This window comes from Mya arenaria, chromosome 9 (genome assembly GCF_026914265.1).
Source record: "Mya arenaria isolate MELC-2E11 chromosome 9, ASM2691426v1".
Lineage (NCBI taxonomy): Eukaryota > Metazoa > Mollusca > Bivalvia > Myida > Myidae > Mya > Mya arenaria.
The window spans coordinates 1-11,234 of NC_069130.1; the positions used below are offsets into that span (position 1 = coordinate 1).

Below are 11,234 nucleotides of genomic sequence, written 5' to 3' on the forward strand. Positions count from 1 at the left end.
CCTTATATGTTAACCCTTATATGTAAACCCTTATATGTACCCTTATACGTAACCCTTATATGTACCCTTATATGTTAACCCTTATATGTAACCCTTATATGTTAACCCTTATATGTAACCCTTATATGTTAACCCTTATATGTAACCCTTATATGTAACCCTTATATGTAACCCTTATATGTTAACCCTTATATGTTAACCCTTATATGTAACCCTTATATGTTAACCCTTATATGTAACCCTTATTTGTAACCCTTATATGTTAACCCTTATATGTTAACCCTTATATTTTAACCCTTATATGTAACCCTTATATGTAAACGCTTATATGTAACCCTTATATGTAACCCTTATATGTAACCCTTATATGTTAACCCTTATATGTAACCCTTATATGTAAACGCTTATATGTTAACCCTTATATGTTAACCCTTATATTTGAATCCTTATATGTAACCCTTATATGTAAACGCTTATATGTAACCCTTATATGTAACCCTTATATGTAACCCTTATATGTTAACCCTTATATGTAACCCTTATATGTAAACCCTTATATGTAAACCCTTATATGTAACCCTTATATGTTAACGCTTATATGTAACCCTTATATGTAAACCCTTATATGTAACCCTTATATGTTAACCCTTATATGTTAACCCTTATATGTAACCCTTATATGTAAACGCTTATATGTAACCCTTATATGTAACCCTTATATGTAACCCTTATATGTAACCCTTATATGTAACCCTTATATGTAACCCTTATATGTTAACCCGTATATGTTAATCCTTATATGTTAACCCTTATATGTAATCCCTTATATGTTAACCCTTATATGTAACCCTTATATGTAACCCTTATATGTAACCCTTATATGTAACCCTTATATGTAACCCTTATATGTAACCCTTAAATGTAAACCCTTATGTGTTAACCCTTATATGTTAACCCTTATATTTTAATCCTTATTTGTAACCCTTATATGTAAACGCTTATATGTAACCCTTATATGTAAACCCTTATATGTAACCCTTATATGTAACCCTTATATGTTAACCCTTATATGTAACCCTTATATGTTAACCCTTATATGTAACCCTTATATGTTAACCCTTATATGTAACCCTTATATGTTAACCCTTATATGTAACCCTTATATGTAAACCCTTATATGTAACCCTTATATGTAACCCTTATATGTAACCCTTATATGTAAACGCTTATATGTAACCCTTATATGTAACCCTTATATGTAACCCTTATATGTAACCCTTATATGTAACCCTTATATTAAACCCTGATATGTTAACCCTTATATGTTAACCCTTATTTGTAATCCCTTATATGTTAACCCTTATATGTAACCCTTATATGTAACCCTTATATGTTAACCCTTATATGTGAACTATTATATGTAAACCCTTATATGTAAACATTTAATATGAAAACCCTTATATGTGAACCCTGATATGTGAACCCTTATGTACTCCGGACTACATGTACCTAGATGTATTGCTGGAATGTTTCCCTGGCATGTTTGTATCTGTATGTCAGTGTTCTTCACGATGTAGCCGTACTGAAAATGAATACAAACATAAGTTGATAATAATGTATTCATGGTTGAATGAGAATGTGCAGTGTCTATTTATTAGCGATTGTCATCTGTTATCTGTAACCGTAACTTATGCTACTTAGCTATATTCCATCTATTGCATATACTTGGAAAAGAAAGACCTTGGACATGGGTTTAAATTGAGTGAGTTTTTAAACTTCGGCTGGATCCTGTAATTCAGTTTGAGTTTCAAAATTAATTTTCCAAGAAAGGGTTCCGACCCATAATACAACGCAAGAATAAAACAAACAAAAAACATCAACAGATATGAGTTCAGCTTTCTATCGGTTAATTAATAATTATTCCTCAACATTTTGTTTCATAATAATACATGTATCAATAACATATATAGTTTTTTTTTATTTCAAACATTGCATGAACTAAATGGCATATATTTTGGAATTCATGTTCACCATTGTACGATGAACAGATACAAAATTGTGATTCCTGTCTTAAGTGTTGACATTGAAAAAACGTGGTGTTCTTGTTTCACAGATTTAATTTCAAAATTTACAAAACAATGTCTACATATTGTATCCTCTCATGGAGTCTCCAAATGACGACCAGGGCTGGTATTCAGCATTGAACTTACGTTAATCTTATGGTCATATATGATTGACTTTATTTACTCTATTGGTCAGTATTTAATAACAAGTAATCCGATTAGCTACATCGTTCTTAGGTCCAAAAGACTAATCTTGAATATCAGCCCAGAGTTTCAATAGACAACTTATGGACAGAATATTGAAATCTGGATAAGGATTTCCTGACATACAACATTTCTTAGTATTCTCCTGGATTAAACACGGATTTAAAATGTTTATATGCGTCAGAGCCGAGTGAACATCTAATATTAATGAGCCTTTAAGAATCTAAGAGCCTTTTATAGTTCAAAACTTCAAATATATAAAAGTTCTTTGACAAAACAGTCATATTTAACTCCCTGGCTAAACCCAACAAATCCAAAAGATCGTCACAGAGGTAACCCAATTAATTCTTCCAAATGTCTTTATACATGAAGTAGCAATTTCTGAGAGATGAATATTAATTGCATCAGTATCAGACACAATTGACCTGATGATCAATATATTAATTCAACTGCCACATTCTCCTAATGCAACACAATCATTAAAATGATTATTTACTTTTACATGATTTTTTTTTTATTTTAATACTTTTGTAACTGCATCAAATAGGGTTTTGACGCTGACCATGTTCGTAATGAATACAACATTACGTAATAGTTTGGCCATATATATTTCAATAACAATTTAACTGGTGGATATTTTCTTTGAAATATTTTAAAACAAATGAGTTGTCGAAGGACATTTTTGCCGAGTATATGTCGATCTGCATTTTGTCTCGTTTTTAAAAAAGTTCAGTTTCTCTAATAAAAGAAAGAACGTCAAAACTCAGCTATTAACACGGTGTTGTAGCATGCACCAGACTAACGATATTCAATTTGATTAATATTACGTCTTTGGCCGTTTCTTTTTTAATTTAATTTCGTTTACTATAATTAATAACAATCTCCAAGGCAAAGCTTGGTTGTCCGGCTAGCGCAGTGGTTGTACACTCGCTTCTCACCAGGGCGCCCGGGTTCCATTCCCAGCCTGGGTACATGTGATTTTGGTTGGTGGTCACTAAGTTGGACACGTTGGTTTTCTCTTGGTTCTCCGGTTTCCCCCATAACACAAGACCACACTCTCGCGCGACTTTCTTCACTATCGTGGTAAAATATTAAATGTTATGTTTAAACTAAGGCTCGCTTGCATCAATTAAAAACAAACGTGTATGATAAAAATCGTATTGCATTACCTCTCATGAATATCATCCATATATAGATTCTACCATTTCATACAGACGTCTAATCACCCTAGAAGACAAGTTAAAGTGTCCTGTCCTGACCTTGTTTTCGTTTCCAATGACTGCAAACTTCGGGTCGATTCCTGGTAGGTCATAGAACGGTTTACAGTCGAATTCGTACATATACCCGTCCACAGTCGAACTCTCGTCTGGTGTCGCGTGAATTGCCGCCTCCACCTAAAGGTTGAACACAACTAATGTATTTTTGTTATTACACTCGGAACATTTCGGCCATTTTTACATCGAAAACAACTTCAGATATATGCCGGTACATCAGTAGAAGTAGTTCGTAAACTTCTAAATAACAGTATTGATTGTAGTGTTTTAACGTTAATTTTGAATAACTTTGATTAAATACATTGACAGTGAAGTGTATGAATGCATGAATGATAAAGATCCTAGGAAAACTCATTAAGCTTAACCGCTAGATTGAAATTACTACGCGATCTATTTGCAGCGTAGTAAAATGTAATATTTCGGATATTGTAAACCGTCCATATACATTCGATGTTGTTTTCGATGTAAAATAGCCGAGGTGTTCCGAATTGTTATTGATTATCAAGAGTTATCTAGAGTCCGTATTCTATTCAATTTCATACGTCTCTTAATCGTTAGAAACTTTTCTCCTTCATATTATTAAAAAGGCCCCCTTTATTTATTTATGACATTCAAAATTAGCATTTCTGAGTCTGAATCTCTCAGTGAGGGTCAAGAATATGGGTTCTGACATAACTTACTGATCAATGCTTATCAAGTTATGTTTTGCTATGCTATCTGTACAAGTGGCGTTCAACCATTTACTATTAAGTATGTTATTCACCGCATCACATTTTGAGAAACTCGGTTTAAACATTTAGTAAAGTTTAACCTGGTAAGAGCAAAGACATGGGTAGTCTCCCTTTGCAGACCCGAGGAGAAGGGCAAGGACAAACACAATTGGTCCCATTGTACACCAAAATGATCTGAAAAGGAAACGTGGAATAGATATAAATTATAGTGGCTTAATGTTGATACTTGTTTGTGGTTTGATCACCTTGCAATTTCGATATCAAAGAGTGAAATAATTATAAATTTAGTGTTTTAAGATGCATTTTCGGGAAAAAAATATTTTTCCAACAACATGAGCGAAGTCTTTTCAGTAGTTGTTTGAAACCAGTGTCAGCTGACGTTTCATGGATTCAAGAGAATTACATAATGTTAGATATCACCATTGATCAAATCGATGGCCTAGAGGATGGCTGTTGTATCGCCTCCTTTTGCTTTATAGAGTTGACAACCTCAATATCCAAGGAACCGGACAAAATACTTCGAGCCATTCGAATATCGAGCCAAACGGGAATGCTTACAAAGAGTAAAACATAATCGGTCGTTTACATTAAGTTCGAGCCAACGAGGAAATCGAGCCAAGCGATATCGAGCCACCGGGTCTTAAGACTTAAAACCGTCCAGCACTAAGTCCGCGATACGTATAAACGTGTATGCAAAATATCTCTTCATTAAATTGGTCTTAACCGACCTTTTTTAGCAACAAGAAAGAACCATGCTTAAGAATTAAAATTAACAAGTTAAAATGCATGTATATATATTACTGACGGCAAAATTCAAAAACAATTACCTTCTTATAAGTCAATTCTCAATGTTATCCTACATAGCTCCACTTAAGCATCGGCGCTATCTATATTTGTGTTAAGAGATAAGACGTCAAGTTGGAACAGTACTTAAATAGAACTAGGCTTTGAAGCCGCACTCTCACAGATTTACTGTTTCGACAAATTGTTTTATTCTTCATCTTAGAATGAGCCAAATTTTGCGTACATATCTGAAAACAAGTGGTATCAGACTGCTGATAAAATATCAGATTGCAGTTTTTCATATTAATTTGAAAATGATAATATGATGAAGCCTTACAAAGCTTTAAGAGAATATGGACATAAATATGAAAATCTGCGATTTGTTTTTGTCAGCAATCTTATATCACTGGTTTCTATGCATTTTCGCCAAAAAAGGCTTGTTCAAAGACAAAAAATAAAAAGCTGTCCAAACGTTCAATCCGTGAGAGTGCAGCTTTAAATGTTAACGGTTGTTATATATATATATATTCATTTTTTTTAATTAGTATGTAGAAGACCTGCGATATTTCAGTACAAGATACAAGATGCAAAATACATAAATCTTTATTTAAAGTCGGGTATATGCTAACAAGTAACCATAGCTCAATGAGCTATTTTCCGACATTAATAACAAACATACATAACATATCAAAAAAAATATCATTGCTTTAGAAAAAAACGCATATAAAAATGCTCTGAAATAGCACATCTATACGGCCGCCTTGTTTATGTATGAATAAAAAATATTAATTTACCATTGTTATCCAAGAAAATGTACGAACAATTCCTTCGAAATAGAGAATCAAAGCGCTGAAAGCGCTGCAAGACTGTCGGTGACGTAACTGAAGCAAGCAAACACTACCGCAAAGTTCTTTCAAATGAAACGTGATCAAATGATTTCATACAAATGATGAACACTCTTTAAGGTAATGATAAATGTGATTATAATAAGCACAAATATATTGGGCCTACTTAATCATGTATCCAATGGCCTACAAGATTCTTAATTCAAATTTCCTAATTTTGAACCGCTTTAAATTAGTTAAATGCATATTCATATGTTAAAATTGCTTCAATTTATGACGTCGCTTATAACAGTTTCAGTAAGCAATTACATTCCTTCATTTCATTAGGGTCTGTTGAAGCCAATGTCTTTAAAATGCAAATACAATACAAACTATACCCAAGATTCAAGGGACATAATAAAAATATAACTTTAAAATGATGCTCTTTCAAGCCTAAAAATGCCTCCCAGAACTTCTATCAACAGAGTCCACATATCTACAAAATTTGTGCTCGAGTTACTTTCTTTGATATAAAAGTGAAAACAAATCTGCATGGTGCTGTGGCATCATACCATGAAAAAAACTAATATCTTTAAAATTTGTTTTCTAGTTTGTTTTTATTATAAAGTGTTAATAAATCTGCATGGTGCTGAAGAAAAAAAACTAATGTCTTAAATTTCAAACCTGCAGCATTAATTAGCGCCATGTTGTCAAGAATATCTGGACAATTGAATGAAATATGCATGGACCAAATGACAGCTGGTTTTTCATTGACAAAAGATGCCTTTGAGGCAGTTTTAAGATTATGCTATTCAAAGTATGAGGGTAGTTGGTACAGTTTTCACTCATATTCAGATGATGGCTGATATTTGCTGATAAACATGTATCCTCTTAGCAGCAGGGAATAAGTAAATGACATAGTTTTAATGACCAATATTGGAGATGTGACCTTGACCTCCAAATCCAAAGGGGTCATCTGCTGGTCACCCAAACCTAAATTTCAAGTTTGAAGGCCATGGGTGCAGACTTTGTCGAGTTGTCACACAGGCAAGCTTTTTGCGTTCAATGGTCTGTGACAAATCAATAGGGCTCACCTACTGGTCAGGCCCAACCCCAAAGTCAAGTTGTTCAAGGGCCATGGGTGCAGGCTTTGTCCAGTCATTATTAGTACAACCTTTTAGCATTCAAGGTCACTGTGACCTTGACTTTTGACCCAATGACCCCTTAAATCAATAGGATCTTCTAATAGTCAGACTTAGCCTCCATGTTGAGTTTGAGGGCCATAGGTGCAGGCATTGTCAACTTATCAGTCAGATGTATGGTTTGACACCTTCCTGTTCAAGGTCACTGTGACCTTTGACCATATTACCCCTAAAATCAAAAGGGGTCATCTACTGGTTAAACCAAACTTTCATGTCAAGTTTGACAATAGGTCTAGGAATTGTAGAGTTATCACCCGGAAAAGCTTTGGTACTGTCAGACAGACGGACGTAGCGGCCAACATGTGCAAAGCAATATACTCCTCTTCTTTGAAAGGGGCATAATAAATTGAAATTGATTAAATATTTTTGTTTATGTTAATTAACTTACACTACATACAACAAGTACCATTTTGATATTTTCGAATGCTCATTTATACATGTACATGGGTTTTGATCTGACTATGAACATGAAACTACATAGTGATGTTCCCTCCTATCAATTCTAAATTTAAATAACCATGAGAAAAAAGAATGTTTTCACTGCACCATGAATAAATATGTCAAACAAAATAAATGTCAAGTTATTCAAGATTAATTTAACACTGTTCTTTTGATGATTTCCGTGCATTCCTGACTGCAGGTTTTTCCCATTTTCCCACACAGTTATTTCATATTGGCCTTACAAGGTCAGATCTTGAGTTGGGTCTTCATTGCTGGACACTATCTCTTTATCTCCACAGAAAACACACTGGTGCAAGTTTCACTGCAACAACTGCAAAAAAAGTTATATTATATTCTAACTGAACTCTGCATCAATATTCAATTATTTTTTTGGGTTCATATAAATTAATGATTTTTTTCAATTTAATGCATTATCATGCTGGACTCTTTGACATTGATGGTTAAAACAAAGAAGGCATATGATTTGTGTACAGATTAAACATTATTAATTATAAATGTTCTTTAATTAATAGACAAGTGGCAACAATTTCCCCAGTTAAAAAAGCTTACATTTGTATATCTGCAGATTAATCATTTGCATTTCTTTTGCTTTGATCATTTAAGTCAAATGAGTTAGACATGATAATGCATTAAAATAAGAAATATATTTTTGGGCATCAATCTATAGTGTGTGCCTTCAATCTAGAAATAAATTTCTTCTCAACAGATGCTAAATTATAAAAATATATAAACCAAGATTTTGATTATGACATACCTGCATAGTTAGTGGTCTCCATAACTGCTCAGAAATGCTCCCTATGACAAACTAAGTGCTGGTGTATGGCTGGGTAATAGTGCTGCTCCAACCAATAGCGCAATTCTTCCTACAGGTGGACCAGCTCCTCAATATGGTTTCTGTCATGGCAGTGATAACAGTATGTAACATGCCCTTTTCTACTTTCCAGAGAATGAATCTTCCAATCTAAATTACAAATTTAAGAACAAATTATACATATGCATGTAATGTTGTTAAAAACAACCATTTAGATGCACAAAACTATAAGATTTTAGGTGAAAATTGAGCCAAATCAAAACATTTAGTCATTTAAAGCTGCACTCTCACAGATTTACTGTTTTTACAACTTTTGTATTTTTTGTCTTGGAATGACCTATTTTTTTGCTAAAATATCTGCAAACCAGTGATATAAGACTACTGACAAAATATTAGATTGCAGACTTCCATATTTCAGGTCGAAAACAAAGGTTTTATGGCTTAAAGCGTTACTAACGATTTAAGAAAAATGCATAAAACATTTTGAACTTAAATATAAACATTTTCTGACAAATTTATTGTCAGCAATCTTATATGAATGGTTAACATGCATTTTCACATAAATTGGCCCGTTCCAAGACAAAAAATAAATAAAGTAGTCAAAACATTCAATCTGTAAGAGTGCACTCTCAGTCACAGATTAAGGTTTTGACAACTTCTTTTACTTTTTGGCTTGGAATAAGCTAATGAAAAGCAGTATGAAAACTGATGAAATAAGACTGCTGACAAAAGATAAGATCATGTTTTTTATATTTACATTTGTAACTATTGGTTTTATGGTTAAAAGCATTACTAACGCTTTACTAATAATGAGATTTTTGGCACAGAACATCATCTTTTGACCGTATTAAAATAAGAAAACAGCGTTCCAATATTTTCAGTTGTCTTTTTTGACTGAATTAATATAAGAAAGCAGCGATCCCCTTTTTCCAGTTGTCTGTTATGTCCAGTGTTAGAAATTCGCATAAAATAATTCATTACAAGACCAAGAAATAAAAAAAGTTGGTAAAACAGACAATCTGTGAGAGTGCAGCTTAAACATATGATATGCATTATCAGCCTACTCACATCCTGGCTACACAACCAGTACATTCATCAGCTTTACTGATTCGAACCAGGCACATTTATATTGGTAGACTAGCATTTTACCATTCTGTGCTGGCCAGTAAAGTCTCATTTGAATTAGAATTCAAAATGTATATACCTTTGTTCATTTTTTTTGCCAACTCTGTTTCAACTGAACTTTAAATGAATGAGAAGTTTCAAAAAATAATTACAATATCTCAGTAAATACCTGCATTTATGTGTTTCTTGTGCAATCTGTCAGCTTTGGTAGGCTCAGGTTTCATTTTGTCCACCTCAATACTTGTAATCTTCTAGTCTGATGTACTGCCATCCAATTTTTAAGTCAGGTCAGGCAGCCATTTCAGCTTTGTTCCAGTTGATATCAGATGATGTTAACAATACTAGCCTTGTATCCAGGCACTTCTCAATCTGAAAGTTTACAAAAGAACATGGCCTGTAATATTTAATAAAAAAATCATAATTGTTTACTCCTGGATGATGGGTTCTAAAGTAAACCTTTGAAAAAGATGCTACTGGTATGGTGCTTGAACCCACGACCATGTGAACACTTGCATGGAGATCTGTCAAACTGAGCTAACTGGGTAACTGATTTTTAGGCAGCTCCCAGCTTGGCTCTACAATTGACAGGTGCATTATACATTATAGAGACAATAAATCAAACACTTGAAGCACTAGTCCAAATAATAGTAACTTAACTGATCTTTTTACAAATTTTGAAATGGCATATCCTTCACATACAATTTTTTTGTACCAAAAGTGGGTAGCTATTCCGATTGGGATTCCGGGTCAGATAATTATATATATCTAAAATATGAGTTATGTACACAAAAAATAAAAGCTGACGAATTATTATGAGTTTGATGAGTGTTTTTTCTTCATTTCCTGTCAAAACATAATGATATAAACTGTTATACATGAAGATCACCTGCAAGGCTGCGTGCATAGATTTACATAGGTAGATGTAAAATGGTTGTGTTAAATGCATTAAATGCTTGTTTTGTGAAAAAAATCTTTGCACTTACATGGTAATAACTAAAATACGAATATAAACCTTTAATATCTATTTCAAACATATAATACTTATCTAACTACGATTTCAATATCTTTCAACCCCCACCCTGTTTTGCACAAACCCGATTAGACGTAAGGGATTGGAAGAATCCCATATAAAACGTCTATTTTTTTAGACTATTGAAGCATATATGTTCTTTTTTGATGGTTGAGACATTTCAGGTTAAACAACAATTAAAAATGCAAAAATTTTAGTGAATAATCAACTCTGAATTGAAAGTAACATGAAGATGTTGTAGTGAAGGATTTGCCATATATATATTATATATATACATTTTTTTTAATCGCAAAAAGAGTCCGTCAAAGTACAAATATTTAGACTAAGAGATGTAGATCAGCTAGATGTACCTTCTAGTCCAAATAATTGTACGTTGACAGATTTTTTTATGATTTTTGATACAGCAAATCCTTCACGTACAAATTGTTTTGTACGAAAAGTGGGTAGTTATTCCGGGTTAAAGCATATTGCATCTATAACATATCATAAAAACAAGAAATATTACCAGATAATGTTATTTTATAAAAATTCCGTAACCAAAAAGTAATATCAAGCAAATAATTATGAGTTTGATGCTTTTTTCTTCATTTCATTCTGTCAAAACATAACAATATATACATGAAGGGCACCTGCAAGGCTGCAGTTCACAATTTTACAACAATCGGAACATTTCGGCCATCAATTGTAACAACTCGCCATCTTTGGTAAGCTTCGAGATAGTCAAT

At 33.0% G+C, this 11,234-nt stretch overlaps 1 long non-coding RNA gene across 1 annotated transcript; it reads right to left on the reverse strand.

Annotated features, from left to right (window-relative positions):
* Positions 1-7,531: 7,531 nt before the first annotated feature.
* LOC128203484 (uncharacterized) lies at positions 7,532-9,794 on the reverse strand. The gene is made up of 3 exons (XR_008255956.1): positions 9,649-9,794; positions 8,298-8,504; positions 7,532-7,853 (listed from the first exon to the last, which is right to left on the reverse strand). It is a non-coding gene; the product is annotated as an uncharacterized LOC128203484 (long non-coding RNA).
* Between the last annotated feature and the right edge of the window lie 1,440 nt (positions 9,795-11,234).